Genomic DNA, 12,152 nt, shown 5'->3' with positions numbered 1-12,152 from the left:
ATATATCTGACTAGTAAGAATCTTAAAACCAATGTATTGATATCCCTCTGTAAGTGAGACAAGTGGGTGTAAAGCGGCATAAACACAGCAGTGAAAAGCAGCTAAACCCCATTATAAAAATCAATTACTTTTAAAAACCCGTGAAACAAAGACAGTGAAAGAGAGAGAAATTCTTACAAAATTCGTTCAGGGGCTGTGATGCCACCTGGATTGACCATCTCTAGACCCACAGCTGATTGAGACATAAGGGTGGACACTCTTGGGGCTGAGAGGTTTGGTGAGGTTGGGTGAGCAAACGCAGACCCTTTAAAGTAATACTGCGTGGTATCCATCCCATGGGTCCAAAATCTCCAGGTTCAAGGGCATCTTCCTACATCGAAAACATGCATGAGAAACCCAGAAGATGGTACACCGTGTGATTGGGAAAGGTTTCTAAAACGCACCTCATTTCTCATCTCCTTGTGCTCGGGTTGGCCATTACAGCCGCTTTACTAGCAATCTCCCTCCTTCGAGAATCAGCACCTTTAACCTCCTGTTCCGTACAGGTTGCAATTTGTCCTGAGGATGAACGGGAAGAGGGGGAACCAGTGAGAGACTAGCTCTAGGTGTTGGGACAGGCACAGGTCACTCTATGTTCCCATCAGGAAGAAGAATTAACCACAGGCTCAGCCTGCCGCCGGGAAGCAGAACAGGGCCTGAAGCAATCCTGCGCTTTTGCGGCCAGCTCCCAAGAACGCGAGTTGAAAAATGGAGCTCAGGGGCCCTGCAATTCACAAACCTGCAGAGTTATAAATGATAACTCTCGTCCACAAATATATTGAGGGAAGGCAACGAAGAGGATTTGAAAGCAAGGCAAAATTGCAGGAAACAGATTTCAGGAGGTAGATTCGAATCGCCTTTAAAGCACAGGAAAAGCGGCAAAACCTCGACCATGATGCCCTTGGCCAAAAAGGGCGTATGCGTTTTTTCCTGAATATATTCAGGAAAAAACGCATACGCCCTTTTTGGCCAACCAAGCAACCTGGAAAGGCAAATCAGCGCTACAAAGAAGTCTCGCTTCCCATCGGTCAAAAGGGCCATGCTGAATAAAGTGTCAAAACCAGAAATGCAGGACAGGCCATGGAGAAACGGGAGCCTTACTACGCTGATGGGCGGGATGTAAATGGCCAACAGCCACTCTGGAGAAGTGTACGGTGTTTCCTGAAACATCTAAAAAACTCAGCATAGAGAGCATAAGGCACTTCCACTCATGGGCGTATAAATTGGGAAAACTAAAAATCAGCAAGACACAGGCACCCCAAAGTTTAGGGCTGCTCTGTTGACAAGAACCTCCACTTCGTTACACCTTCAATATCCCAGGAAAGAGAAAAATGGATAAGGAAGTTGTGGTCCTTATGTACAATGGCATATCACTCAGCCATGAAATTAACGTCATAAGGCTAGTAGCAGCATGATGAGAGGATTTAGGTACGACGATTCTAAGTGAAATAAGTCACACAGAAAAAGACACTTATCATAAGATATCACTTAAAGAGGGAATGTAAAAACCGCTACACTTGAACTGAATTACAAAACAGAACAGCGACACACGTTTAGAAGACACACTATGGCTGCTTAACGGGAAAGGTGAGGTGGGTGATGCATAAAACAAGGGTTTCAAATTAGCTCAGATACCGTTCCATAAACCCAATATGTAATAGACAAGACCTACTCCTTGCTCAGTGAACTGGACTCAACACCCCCTGTTCACCGCCCAAGAATATATCTGACTAGTAAGAATCTTAAAACCAATGTATTGATATCCCTCTGTAAGTGAGTCAAGTGGGTGTAAAGCGGCATAAACACAGCAGTGAAAAGCAGCTAAACCCCATTATAAAAATCAATTACTTTTAAAAACCCGTGAAACAAAGACAGTGAAAGAGAGAGAAATTCTTACAAAATTCGTTCAGGGGCTGTGATGCCACCTGGATTGACCATCTCTAGACCCACAGCTGATTGAGACATAAGGGTGGACACTCTTGGGGCTGAGAGGTTTGGTGAGGTTGGGTGAGCAAACGCACACCCTTTAAAGTAATACTGCGTGGTATCCATCCCATGGGTCCAAAATCTCCAGGTTCAAGGGCATCTTCCTACATCGAAAACATGCATGAGAAACCCAGAAGATGGTACACCGTGTGATCGGGAAAGGTTTCTAAAACGCACCTCATTTCTCATCTCCTTGTGCTCGGGTTGGCCATTACAGCCGCTTTACTAGCAATCTCCCTCCTTCGAGAATCAGCACCTTTAACCTCCTGTTCCGTACAGGTTGCAATTTGTCCTGAGGATGAACGGGAAGAGGGGGAACCAGTGAGAGACTAGCTCTAGGTGTTGGGACAGGCACAGGTCACTCTATTTTCCCATCAGGAAGAAGAATTAACCACAGGCTCAGCCTGCCGCCCGGAAGCAGAACAGGGCCTGAAGCAATCGTGCGCTTTTGCGGCCAGCTCCCAAAAAAGCGAGTTGAAAAATCGAGCTCAGGGGCACTGCAATTCACAAACCTGCAGAGTTATAAATGATAACTCTCGTCCACAAATATATTGAGGGAAGGCAACGAGGAGGATTTGAAAGCAAGGCAGAATTGCCGGAAACAGATTTCAGGAGGTAGATTCGAATCGCCTTTAAAGCACAGGAAAAGCGGCAAAACCTCGACCATGATGCCCTTGGCCAAAAAGGGTGTATGCGTTTTTTCCTGAATATATTCAGGAAAAAACGCATACGCCCTTTCTGGCCAACCAAGCAACCTGGAAAGGCAAATCAGCGCTACAAAGAAGTCTCGCTTCCCATCGGTCAAAAGGGCCATGCTGAATAAAGTGTCAAAACCAGAAATGCAGGACAGGCCATGGAGAAACGGGAGCCTTACTACGCTGATGGGCGGGATGTAAATGGCCAACAGCCACTCTGGAGAAGTGTACGGTGTTTCCTGAAACATCTAAAAAACTCAGCATAGAGAGCATAAGGCACTTCCACTCATGGGCGTATAAATTGGGAAAACTAAAAATCAGCAAGACACAGGCACCCCAAAGTTTAGGGCTGCTCTGTTGACAAGAACCTCCACTTCGTTACACCTTCAATATCCCAGGAAAGAGAAAAATGGATAAGGAAGTTGTGGTCCTTATGTACAATGGCATATCACTCAGCCATGAAATTAACGTCATAAGGCTAGTAGCAGCATGATGAGAGGATTTAGGTACGACGATTCTAAGTGAAATAAGTCACACAGAAAAAGACACTTATCATAAGATATCACTTAGAGAGGGAATGTAAAAACCGCTACACTTGAACTGAATTACAAAACAGAACAGCGTCACACGTTTAGAAGACACACTATGGCTGCTTAACGGGAAAGGTGAGGTGGGTGATGCATAAAACAAGGGTTTCAAATTAGCTCAGATACCGTTCCATAAACCCAATATGTAATAGACAAGACCTACTCCTTGCTCAGTGAACTGGACTCAACACCCCCTGTTCACCGCCCAAGAATATATCTGACTAGTAAGAATCTTAAAACCAATGTATTGATATCCTTCTGTAAGTGAGACAAGTGGGTGTAAAGCGGAATAAACACAGCAGTGAAAAGCAGCTAAACCCCATTATAAAAATCAATTACTTTTAAAAACCCGTGAAACAAAGACAGTGAAAGAGAGAGAAATTCTTACAAAATTCGTTCAGGGGCTGTGATGCCACCTGGATTGACCATCTCTAGACCCACAGCTGATTGAGACATAAGGGTGGACACTCTTGGGGCTGAGAGGTTTGGTGAGGTTGGGTGAGCAAACGCAGACCCTTTAAAGTAATACTGCGTGGTATCCATCCCATGGGTCCAAAATCTCCAGGTTCAAGGGCATCTTCCTACATCGAAAACATGCATGAGAAACCCAGAAGATGGTACACCGTGTGATTGGGAAAGGTTTCTAAAACGCACCTCATTTCTCATCTCCTTGTGCTCGGGTTGGCCATTACAGCCGCTTTACTAGCAATCTCCCTCCTTCGAGAATCAGCACCTTTAACCTCCTGTTCCGTACAGGTTGCAATTTGTCCTGAGGATGAACGGGAAGAGGGGGAACCAGTGAGAGACTAGCTCTAGGTGTTGGGACAGGCACAGGTCACTCTATGTTCCCATCAGGAAGAAGAATTAACCACAGGCTCAGCCTGCCGCCCGGAAGCAGAACAGGGCCTGAAGCAATCCTGCGCTTTTGCGGCCAGCTCCCAAAAAAGCGAGTTGAAAAACCGAGCTCAGGGGCACTGCAATTCACAAACCTGCAGAGTTATAAATGATAACTCTCGTCCACAAATATATTGAGGGAAGGCAACGAAGAGGATTTGAAAGCAAGGCAAAATTGCAGGAAACAGATTTCAGGAGGTAGATTCGAATCGCCTTTAAAGCACAGGAAAAGCGGCAAAACCTCGACCATGATGCCCTTGGCCAAAAAGGGCGTATGCGTTTTTTCCTGAATATATTCAGGAAAAAACGCATACGCCCTTTTTGGCCAACCAAGCAACCTGGAAAGGCAAATCAGCGCTACAAAGAAGTCTCGCTTCCCATCGGTCAAAAGGGCCATGCTGAATAAAGTGTCAAAACCAGAAATGCAGGACAGGCCATGGAGAAACGGGAGCCTTACTACGCTGATGGGCGGGATGTAAATGGCCAACAGCCACTCTGGAGAAGTGTACGGTGTTTCCTGAAACATCTAAAAAACTCAGCATAGAGAGCATAAGGCACTTCCACTCATGGGCGTATAAATTGGGAAAACTAAAAATCAGCAAGACACAGGCACCCCAAAGTTTAGGGCTGCTCTGTTGACAAGAACCTCCACTTCGTTACACCTTCAATATCCCAGGAAAGAGAAAAATGGATAAGGAAGTTGTGGTCCTTATGTACAATGGCATATCACTCAGCCATGAAATTAACGTCATAAGGCTAGTAGCAGCATGATGAGAGGATTTAGGTACGACGATTCTAAGTGAAATAAGTCACACAGAAAAAGACACTTATCATAAGATATCACTTAGAGAGGGAATGTAAAAACCGCTACACTTGAACTGAATTACAAAACAGAACAGCGACACACGTTTAGAAGACACACTATGGCTGCTTAACGGGAAAGGTGAGGTGGGTGATGCATAAAACAAGGGTTTCAAATTAGCTCAGATACCGTTCCATAAACCCAATATGTAATAGACAAGACCTACTCCTTGCTCAGTGAACTGGACTCAACACCCCCTGTTCACCGCCCAAGAATATATCTGACTAGTAAGAATCTTAAAACCAATGTATTGATATCCCTCTGTAAGTGAGTCAAGTGGGTGTAAAGCGGCATAAACACAGCAGTGAAAAGCAGCTAAACCCCATTATAAAAATCAATTACTTTTAAAAACCCGTGAAACAAAGACAGTGAAAGAGAGAGAAATTCTTACAAAATTCGTTCAGGGGCTGTGATGCCACCTGGATTGACCATCTCTAGACCCACAGCTGATTGAGACATAAGGGTGGACACTCTTGGGGCTGAGAGGTTTGGTGAGGTTGGGTGAGCAAACGCAGACCCTTTAAAGTAATACTGCGTGGTATCCATCCCATGGGTCCAAAATCTCCAGGTTCAAGGGCATCTTCCTACATCGAAAACATGCATGAGAAACCCAGAAGATGGTACACCGTGTGATCGGGAAAGGTTTCTAAAACGCACCTCATTTCTCATCTCCTTGTGCTCGGGTTGGCCATTACAGCCGCTTTACTAGCAATCTCCCTCCTTCGAGAATCAGCACCTTTAACCTCCTGTTCCGTACAGGTTGCAATTTGTCCTGAGGATGAACGGGAAGAGGGGGAACCAGTGAGAGACTAGCTCTAGGTGTTGGGACAGGCACAGGTCACTCTATTTTCCCATCAGGAAGAAGAATTAACCACAGGCTCAGCCTGCTGCCCGGAAGCAGAACAGGGCCTGAAGCAATCCTGCGCTTTTGCGGCCAGCTCCCAAAAAAGCGAGTTGAAAAATCGAGCTCAGGGGCACTGCAATTCACAAACCTGCAGAGTTAGAAATGATAACTCTCGTCCACAAATATATTGAGGGAAGGCAAGGAGGAGGATTTGAAAGCAAGGCAGAATTGTAGGAAACAGAATTCAGGAGGTAGAGTCGAATCGCCTTTAAAGCACAGGAAAAGCGGCAAAACCTCGACAATGATGCCCTTGGCCAAAAAGGGCGTATGCGTTTTTTCCTGAATATATTCAGGAAAAAACGCAAACGCCCTTTTTGGCCAACCAAGCAACCTGGAAAGGCAAATCAGCGCTACAAAGAAGTCTCGCTTCCCATCGGTCAAAAGGACCATGCTGAATAAAGTGTCAAAACCAGAAATGCAGGACAGGCCATGGAGAAACGGGAGCCTTGCTACGCTGATGCGCGCGATGTAAATTGCCAACAGCCACTCTGGAGAAGTGTACGGTGTGTCCTGAAACATCTAAAAAACTCAGCTTAGAGAGCCTAGGGCACTTCCACTCATGGGCGTATAAATTGGGAAAACTAAAAATCAGCAAGACACAGGCACCCCAAAGCTTAGGGCTGCTCTGTTGACAAGAACCTCCACTTCGTTACACCTTAAATATCCCAGGAAAGAGAAAAATGGATAAGGAAGTTGTGGTCCTTATGTACAATGGCATATCACTCAGCCATGAAATTAACGTCATAAGGCTAGTAGCAGCATGATGAGAAGATTTAGGTATGACGATTCTAAGTGAAATAAGTCACACAGAAAAAGACACTTATCACAAGATATCACTTATAGAGGGAATGTAAAAACCGCGACACTTGAACTGAATTACAAAACAGAACAGCGTCACACGTTTAGAAGACACACTATGGCTGCTTAACGGGAAAGGTGAGGTGGGGTGATGCATAAAACAAGGGTTTCAAATTAGCTCAGATACCGTTCCATAAACCCAATATGTAATAGACAAGACCTACTCCTTGCTCAGTGAACTGGACTCAACACCCCCTGTTCACCGCCCAAGAATATATCTGACTAGTAAGAATCTTAAAACCAATGTATTGATATCCCTCTGTAAGTGAGTCAAGTGGGTGTAAAGCGGCATAAACACAGCAGTGAAAAGCAGCTAAACCCCATTATAAAAATCAATTACTTTTAAAAACACGTGAAACAAAGACAGTGAAAGAGAGAGAAATTCTTACAAAATTCGTTCAGGGGCGGTGATGCCACCTGGATTGACCATCTCTAGACCCACAGCTGATTGAGAAATAAGGGTGGACACTCTTGGGGCTGAGAGGTTTGGTGAGGTTGGGTGAGCAAACGCAGACCCTTTAAAGTAATACTGCGTGGTATCCACCCCATGGGTCCAAAATCTCCAGGTTCAAGGGCATCTTCCTACATCGAAAACATGCATGAGAAACCCAGAAGATGGTACACCGTGTGATCGGGAAAGGTTTCTAAAACGCACCTCATTTCTCATCTCCTTGTGCTCGGGTTGGCCATTACAGCCGCTTTACTAGCAATCTCCCTCCTTCGAGAATCAGCACCTTTAACCTCCTGTTCCGTACAGGTTGCAATTTGTCCTGAGGATGAACGGGAAGAGGGGGAACCAGTGAGAGACTAGCTCTAGGTGTTGGGACAGGCACAGGTCACTCTATGTTCCCATCAGGAAGAAGAATTAACCACAGGCTCAGCCTGCCGCCCGGAAGCAGAACAGGGCCTGAAGCAATCCTGTGCTTTTGCGGCCAGCTCCCAAAAAAGCGAGTTGAAAAATCGAGCTCAGGGGCACTGCAATTCACAAACCTGCAGAGTTAGAAATGATAACTCTCGTCCACAAATATATTGAGGGAAGGCAACGAGGAGGATTTGAAAGCAAGGCAGAATTGTAGGAAACTGAATTCAGGAGGTAGAGTCGAATCGCCTTTAAAGCACAGGAAAAGCGGCAAAACCTCGACAACGATGCCCTTGGCCAAAAAGGGCGTATGCGTTTTTTCCTGAATATATTCAGGAAAAAACGCATACGCCCTTTTTGGCCAACCAAGCAACCTGGAAAGGCAAATCAGCGCTACAAAGAAGTCTCGCTTCCCATCGGTCAAAAGGGCCATGCTGAATAAAGTGTCAAAACCAGAAATGCAGGACAGGCCATGGAGAAACGGGAGCCTTACTACGCTGATGGGCGGGATGTAAATGGCCAACAGCCACTCTGGAGAAGTGTACGGTGTTTCCTGAAACATCTAAAAAACTCAGCATAGAGAGCATAAGGCACTTCCACTCATGGGCGTATAAATTGGGAAAACTAAAAATCAGCAAGACACAGGCACCCCAAAGTTTAGGGCTGCTCTGTTGACAAGAACCTCCACTTCGTTACACCTTCAATATCCCAGGAAAGAGAAAAATGGATAAGGAAGTTGTGGTCCTTATGTACAATGGCATATCACTCAGCCATGAAATTAACGTCATAAGGCTAGTAGCAGCATGATGAGAGGATTTAGGTACGACGATTCTAAGTGAAATAAGTCACACAGAAAAAGACACTTATCATAAGATATCACTTAGAGAGGGAATGTAAAAACCGCTACACTTGAACTGAATTACAAAACAGAACAGCGTCACACGTTTAGAAGACACACTATGGCTGCTTAACGGGAAAGGTGAGGTGGGTGATGCATAAAACAAGGGTTTCAAATTAGCTCAGATACCGTTCCATAAACCCAATATGTAATAGACAAGACCTACTCCTTGCTCAGTGAACTGGACTCAACACCCCCTGTTCACCGCCCAAGAATATATCTGACTAGTAAGACTCTTAAAACCAATGTATTGATATCCCTCTGTAAGTGAGTCAAGTGGGTGTAAAGCAGCATAAACACAGCAGTGAAAAGCAGCTAAACCCCATTATAAAAATCAATTACTTTTAAAAACCCGTGAAACAAAGACAGTGAAAGAGAGAGAAATTCTTACAAAATTCGTTCAGGGGCTGTGATGCCACCTGGATTGACCATCTCTAGACCCACAGCTGATTGAGACATAAGGTTGGACACTCTTGGGGCTGAGAGGTTTGGTGAGGTTGGGTGAGCAAACGCAGACCCTTTAAAGTAATACTGCGTGGTATCCATCCCATGGGTCCAAAATCTCCAGGTTCAAGGGCATCTTCCTACATCGAAAACATGCATGAGAAACCCAGAAGATGGTACACCGTGTGATCGGGAAAGGTTTCTAAAACGCACCTCATTTCTCATCTCCTTGTGCTCGGGTTGGCCATTACAGCCGCTTTACTAGCAATCTCCCTCCTTCGAGAATCAGCACCTTTAACCTCCTGTTCCGTACAGGTTGCAATTTGTCCTGAGGATGAACGGGAAGAGGGGGAACCAGTGAGAGACTAGCTCTAGGTGTTGGGACAGGCACAGGTCACTCTATTTTCCCATCAGGAAGAAGAATTAACCACAGGCTCAGCCTGCCGCCCGGAAGCAGAACAGGGCCTGAAGCAATCCTGCGCTTTTGCGGCCAGCTCCCAAAAAAGCGAGTTGAAAAATCGAGCTCAGGGGCACTGCAATTCACAAACCTGCAGAGTTATAAATGATAACTCTCGTCCACAAATATATTGAGGGAAGGCAACGAGGAGGATTTGAAAGCAAGGCAGAATTGCAGGAAACAGATTTCAGGAGGTAGAGTCGAATCGCCTTTAAAGCACAGGAAAAGCGGCAAAACCTCGACCATGATGCCCTTGGCCAAAAAGGGCGTATGCGTTTTTTCCTGAATATATTCAGGAAAAAACGCATACGCCCTTTTTGGCCAACCAAGCAACCTGGAAAGGCAAATCAGCGCTACAAAGAAGTCTCGCTTCCCATCGGTCAAAAGGGCCATGCTGAATAAAGTGTCAAAACCAGAAATGCAGGACAGGCCATGGAGAAACGGGAGCCTTACTACGCTGATGGGCGGGATGTAAATGGCCAACAGCCACTCTGGAGAAGTGTACGGTGTTTCCTGAAACATCTAAAAAACTCAGCATAGAGAGCATAAGGCACTTCCACTCATGGGCGTATAAATTGGGAAAACTAAAAATCAGCAAGACACAGGCACCCCAAAGTTTAGGGCTGCTCTGTTGACAAGAACCTCCACTTCGTTACACCTTCAATATCCCAGGAAAGAGAAAAATGGATAAGGAAGTTGTGGTCCTTATGTACAATGGCATATCACTCAGCCATGAAATTAACGTCATAAGGCTAGTAGCAGCATGATGAGAGGATTTAGGTACGACGATTCTAAGTGAAATAAGTCACACAGAAAAAGACACTTATCATAAGATATCACTTAGAGAGGGAATGTAAAAACCGCTACACTTGAACTGAATTACAAAACAGAACAGCGTCACACGTTTAGAAGACACACTATGGCTGCTTAACGGGAAAGGTGAGGTGGGTGATGCATAAAACAAGGGTTTCAAATTAGCTCAGATACCGTCCCATAAACCCAATATGTAATAGACAAGACCTACTCCTTGCTCAGTGAACTGGACTCAACACCCCCTGTTCACCGCCCAAGAATATATCTGACTAGTAAGAATCTTAAAACCAATGTATTGATATCCCTCTGTAAGTGAGTCAAGTGGGTGTAAAGCGGCATAAACACAGCAGTGAAAAGCAGCTAAACCCCATTATAAAAATCAATTACTTTTAAAAACACGTGAAACAAAGACAGTGAAAGAGAGAGAAATTCTTACAAAATTCGTTCAGGGGCTGTGATGCCACCTGGATTGACCATCTCTAGACCCACAGCTGATTGAGACATAAGGGTGGACACTCTTGGGGCTGAGAGGTTTGGTGAGGTTGGGTGAGCAAACGCAGACCCTTTAAAGTAATACTGCGTGGTATCCATCCCATGGGTCCAAAATCTCCAGGTTCAAGGGCATCTTCCTACATCGAAAACATGCATGAGAAACCCAGAAGATGGTACACCGTGTGATCGGGAAAGGTTTCTAAAACGCACCTCATTTCTCATCTCCTTGTGCTCGGGTTGGCCATTACAGCCGCTTTACTAGCAATCTCCCTCCTTCGAGAATCAGCACCTTTAACCTCCTGTTCCGTACAGGTTGCAATTTGTCCTGAGGATGAACGGGAAGAGGGGGAACCAGTGAGAGACTAGCTCTAGGTGTTGGGACAGGCACAGGTCACTCTATTTTCCCATCAGGAAGAAGAATTAACCACAGGCTCAGCCTGCTGCCCGGAAGCAGAACAGGGCCTGAAGCAATCCTGCGCTTTTGCGGCCAGCTCCCAAAAAAGCGAGTTGAAAAATCGAGCTCAGGGGCACTGCAATTCACAAACCTGCAGAGTTAGAAATGATAACTCTCGTCCACAAATATATTGAGGGAAGGCAAGGAGGAGGATTTGAAAGCAAGGCAGAATTGTAGGAAACAGAATTCAGGAGGTAGAGTCGAATCGCCTTTAAAGCACAGGAAAAGCGGCAAAACCTCGACAATGATGCCCTTGGCCAAAAAGGGCGTATGCGTTTTTTCCTGAATATATTCAGGAAAAAACGCAAACGCCCTTTTTGGCCAACCAAGCAACCTGGAAAGGCAAATCAGCGCTACAAAGAAGTCTCGCTTCCCATCGGTCAAAAGGACCATGCTGAATAAAGTGTCAAAACCAGAAATGCAGGACAGGCCATGGAGAAACGGGAGCCTTGCTACGCTGATGCGCGCGATGTAAATTGCCAACAGCCACTCTGGAGAAGTGTACGGTGTGTCCTGAAACATCTAAAAAACTCAGCTTAGAGAGCCTAGGGCACTTCCACTCATGGGCGTATAAATTGGGAAAACTAAAAATCAGCAAGACACAGGCACCCCAAAGCTTAGGGCTGCTCTGTTGACAAGAACCTCCACTTCGTTACACCTTAAATATCCCAGGAAAGAGAAAAATGGATAAGGAAGTTGTGGTCCTTATGTACAATGGCATATCACTCAGCCATGAAATTAACGTCATAAGGCTAGTAGCAGCATGATGAGAAGATTTAGGTATGACGATTCTAAGTGAAATAAGTCACACAGAAAAAGACACTTATCACAAGATATCACTTATAGAGGGAATGTAAAAACCGCGACACTTGAACTGAATTACAAAACAGAACAGCGTCACACGTTTAGA

The sequence above is a fragment of the Balaenoptera ricei genome, chromosome 7 (assembly GCF_028023285.1).
Source record: "Balaenoptera ricei isolate mBalRic1 chromosome 7, mBalRic1.hap2, whole genome shotgun sequence".
In the NCBI taxonomy this organism is placed as follows: domain Eukaryota; kingdom Metazoa; phylum Chordata; class Mammalia; order Artiodactyla; family Balaenopteridae; genus Balaenoptera; species Balaenoptera ricei.
The sequence above is the reverse complement of the archived record's forward strand: the minus strand, read 5'-3'. Positions refer to the sequence as shown.